Source organism: Calidris pugnax, unplaced genomic scaffold, assembly GCF_001431845.1.
Source record: "Calidris pugnax isolate Ruff unplaced genomic scaffold, ASM143184v1 scaffold294, whole genome shotgun sequence".
Classification (NCBI taxonomy): domain Eukaryota; kingdom Metazoa; phylum Chordata; class Aves; order Charadriiformes; family Scolopacidae; genus Calidris; species Calidris pugnax.
The window spans coordinates 726173-731016 of record NW_015094505.1 but is presented as its reverse complement, the minus strand read 5'-3'; positions in this window follow the sequence as shown (position 1 = coordinate 731016).

Below are 4844 nucleotides of genomic sequence, written 5' to 3'. Positions count from 1 at the left end.
ACTGGGGGGGCTGCAGCCAAGCAAAGCCCCCTCAGCACCTGCGGGGGGTGTCACTGCCCTGCCCTCGCTCCTCTGCTGCACCCCTGCGAACCCTGGCAGGGAACAAGGTGGCTGGAAAGACCTACTGGGTCTGAACCTACTGGGAAGACAGCACAGTGGCTCACCGGCTCACCGGGTGTCCACAGCTCTCAGCCCAAGGGGGGGCTCCCCAGGGAGGACAAGGTGAGGGGGGACACCAGGAAACAGGGGAGACCTCCAGGACAACTGCTCAGTCGGCCACCAGCAGACTCAAGGCCTTGCCAGAGCGGGGGGTGTCCACAGCTCTCAGCCCAAGGGGGAGCTCCCCAGGGAGGACAAGGTGAGGGGGGACACCAGGAAACAGGGGAGACCTCCAGGACAACTGCTCAGTCGGCCACCAGCAGACTCAAGGCCTTGCCAGAGCGGGGGCTTTAAAAATTAGGAAAAAGAGGAGATGAGGTTCAGGTGGTGCCAGGGAACCTGCTGGACTCCACATCCATTGCCCAGCACCTAGTGTGAAGCTGTGTCTTCTGGCAGTTGCGTTTGGGCCACGGGGCTGCGTTGCCCAGTCCAACCCTCCTCGGGGGCAGAGCTCCAAGTGAGTCAGGAGTCACCAGCCGAGCAGGGCCAGTCCTGACCAACGCCTTGGAGACAGCTCGCAAGGAACGGGCCAGCTGAGAATTAAAAATAAAGTCTCTTTGGCTTTACGTGCACTCGCTTTGATATATCTCAGAACAAAAAGGAGGCAGGGAAAAAAAGGACCAATCGATTCTCAAACCCAACTTAATGTATTTGCCCCGGAACTGCCAGGGTCAGAGCAGAACAGCCCCCAGAGTCCTGGGGAGAACATGCTGGATGCCTCCAGGGAGAGAAACGCAGCTCGGTCCTGGCCCCTGGGCTGGGGCAGCTGGAAGGGAGCGCATTTCTACAGCCTGGAGCAGTTCCTCCTACAAAAGGCTCATTAGGAGAAGGAAAATCCCTGACGTACGTATTACTGCTACACAAAGCTAGTAGGCAGGATTCACGTCTGAGGTATTTGGGAAATATAATCTTCCCTGTAAGAGTTTGTGCTGAGTAATTAGACTACAGCTCTGCCCGGCTGCTCTTCTTCTGCCAGCGCTGCACAGGCTGCTGTCGGAGGCTCATAGAATTGTCTGGGCTGGAAAAGACCTTTCAGATCATCGAGTCCAACCCTCAACCTCACTCTGATCAAAACCCCCACTCACCCATGTCCCTCAGCACCACGTCTGCCCGGCTTTCAAATCCCTCCAGGGATGGTGACTCCACCACTGCCCTGGGCAGCCCATCCCAATGTTTCACAACCCCTTCCATGAAGAATTTTTCCCCAATATCCATCCTAAACCTCCCCTGGGGCAGCTTGAGGCTGTTTCCTCTTGTCCCATGGCCTGTTCCTTGAGAGAAGAGACCGACCCCCCCTGGCTACACCCTCCTTTCAGGGAGTTGGAGAGAGCGAGAAGGTCTCCCCTCAGCCTCCTTTTCTCCAGGCTCCCTCAGCCTCTCCTCACCAGACTTGTGCTCCAGACCCCTCACCAGCTCCGTTGCCCTTCTCTGGACCCGCTCCAGCCCCTCAATGTCTTTTTTGTGGTGAGGGGCCCAAAACTGGACACAGCCCTCGAGGTGGGGCCTCACCAGTGCCCAGTCCAGAGGCACCATCACCTCCTGAGTCCTACTCCCCACACTGTTCCTGACACAGGCAAGGATGCTGGTGGCCTTCTTGGCCACCTGGGCACACTGCTGGCTCCTGTTCAGCCCACAGTCCACCAACACCCCCAGGTCCTTTTCTGCCAGGCAGCTCCAGCCACTCTGCCCCCAGCCTGGAGCATTCATGGGCCTGGTGTGACCCAAGTGCAGGACCCGGCCCTTGGCCTTGTTGAACCTCACACCATTGGCTTCAGCGCATCGATCCAGCCTGTCCAGATCGCTCTGAAGAGCCATCCTACCCTCCAGCAGGTCAACACTCCCACCCAACTCAGAGTCCTCTGCAAACTGACTGAGGGCACACCCAGAAAAGGGCACAGCAGAACCAAAGCCCTTGCCCAAGAGGTCTGTGCTGATTGTACTCAACAGCTCAGAGAACAGGTTTGAGAAAGACCAGAAAACCATCGGAAATGGGGCTGTGGGCAATCTTCATCTCTCCATTCAAGAACTCCACCCTTGTGCAGCTTGGGTTATTACAGGGCTACGGTCCCAATGCTCCAGTCTCGCTGAACAGTTACACTTCCAGACTGGAATCAGCTGCTCAGCTGATGGGGATTTTTCTCCCTGTAGTTCAGGAAGCCTCTTGTTCCCAGAGGCAATTTTGTCTCAGAGTTGAGCTGCTAAAGGAGCCCAATTACTCTGGAGCTCACTCTGAAAACACACGCAGTAATTCCTCATCAGAAAGGGCACTTCAGTCCTCAACAGGAAATAGTCCAAAGAGTTTGGACTACCCCTAAAATTGAGTTTTCCTGTCATTAGCCAGCATCCATGAGGAAAAAAAACCTGCTGCCTGAAATAGCCTGAGCTGAGGGGAAGTTGGGGTTTTACAGGTTTTCCTTTGAGGTCACCATGAGCTCAGCCAGAGCAGAGCAGCCGGGCTGGAGTGAGGGACAGTGTCCCAAAGGCAGCATCGTGCCTGGCCAAGCTCCCTGCTTTCTTCCCCCCCCTTTGGCTACCTCTGGCCTTCAGCTCACCTGCCAGACAGGCAAGGAGGAACCTGAGCTGTGACCAAGACAGACGAGGGAACAATGGCTTCTTTCAACAAGGCCTCAGGAAATCACATCTTCCTTCTCTCAGCTCTCCCACTGGAGAGGTCGTTTATCATATTCCACCACTTGTAGCTTTCTGTGATAAATGACAGCTTCTAGTGAGATGCACTGCACCAGAACAAAAAAAAAAAAAAGAGGAAATGTTTGTCTACTGCTTTGATGTGACAAAATTATCCAGGTACCTGTTGGATTTTTCAGGCTTATCTTTGATTCTTGCAGAGGCAGTCACCGTTTTTTAAGGGGAAGCTGCGCAAAAGAACAAGCTGTAACTTCTGAAGCCCACAACTGACAAGGGTTTGAAGCTAAGAAGAAAGCAATAAGCACCAGGCTGCTCCTCGGTCTGATATGAGCTGATACTGCGGAACTGCATTTTAAACCAGCTGATCAGGTGACAGCGAAAGGCAGGGGTGTCTCTTCATGGCAGTCACCAGACTTCACCTGGAAAAGCATCCCCTTCCCTGCACTGGCTGAACCTGGGCACGTCCCAGCAGGGCTCATGGGGAGTCCAGACCATCCAGTCATCTTTGATTCTTGCAGAGGCAGTCACCGTTTTTTAAGGGGAAGCTGCGCAAAAGAACAAGCTGTAACTTCTGAAGCCCACAACTGACAAGGGTTTGAAGCTAAGAAGAAAGCAATAAGCACCAGGCTGCTCCTCGGTCTGATATGAGCTGATACTGCGGAACTGCATTTTAAACCAGCTGATCAGGTGACAGCGAAAGGCAGGGGTGTCTCTTCATGGCAGTCACCAGACTTCACCTGGAAAAGCATCCCCTTCCCTGCACTGGCTGAACCTGGGCACGTCCCAGCAGGGCTCATGGGGAGTCCAGACCATCCAGTCTCATCCTGGGCAGGGACACCTCCCACCAGACCAGGTTGCTCCAAGCCCCATCCAGCCTGGCCTTGAACCCCTCCAGGGATGGGGCAGCCACAGCTTCTCTGGGCAACCTGGGCCAGGCTCTCACCACCCTCACAGCAAAGAAGTTCTTCCCCAGATCTCATCTCAATCTCCCCTCTTTCAGGGCCAAACCCTTCCCCCTCGTCCCATGGCTCCCCTCCCTCATCCAGAGTCCCCCCTCAGCTTTCCTGGAGCCCCTTGAGGGACTGGAAGGGGCTCTAAGGTCTCCCCGGAGCCCCCTTTATAAAGCTACTCAAGAACAACTTCTGCACCATAACCCATATGTACACGTTTATACTAAAAAAAAACAGAAGAGACAAGACACCAGATAAAAAAGGCTTAAAATCCACTTTAATAATGCATTCCTGTAACATTCCTCAGACAAACTCAAACTTGTTAGTGGGACAATTACAGCTTGTGTTCAAACAGTTTACACTAAATGAAAAAGTCTTGTAGTACTTCTACACAAAAGACAGGCAAGGTTAAGAGTATACAAACATTGGTTTCGGTTAAATCTTCAGCATGAGATACAGTATTTTTGTCCAAGAGATTGTACTTTACTACCAGTAAAAATAAACAGCGATACAACACGTTATCAAAAAAATCCATCCAAACAAGAGCCTCCCAGCCGTTCGGGCTGCACATGACTGTCAACTACTTTAAAGAAACAGATGGTCCAGATAAAAAGAATAACTACAAGTTAGGAGGAAAAAAAAAAAAAAAAAAAAAAGAAATAAACCACCATAAAAATCTCCCCCAATTCACTACATGATGGATCATTTGGAGCTATATAAATTTACATAATCACGGGAGCTGCAAAGTACCCAGATGCTGCCCTAGTTCTCCAGAGAATTCCCTGTGCTCTTAAGCAAGGTACGCTACACTAAAAAAAAATGCCAGGACATACCGCAATTTTATCTGGTTTAGTCTCAGGACTCCGGCTGCAAAGAGGAAACTTGGAATGGTCAAGGCATTACGGTCCTTGCCAGATTTTACCGTTACTGAACAACCACGGCAGCCTCCCAGAATCCATTTTTTTCACATTGAAATTATAGGAATGCACCACATGAAACTTCCTACAACCTTTACCAGTCAGACTGCACTCCCCTTGTCCTAGAGTGGCTTTACGAAAACAGGCCCTAATCAACTATTTTTAATATCCC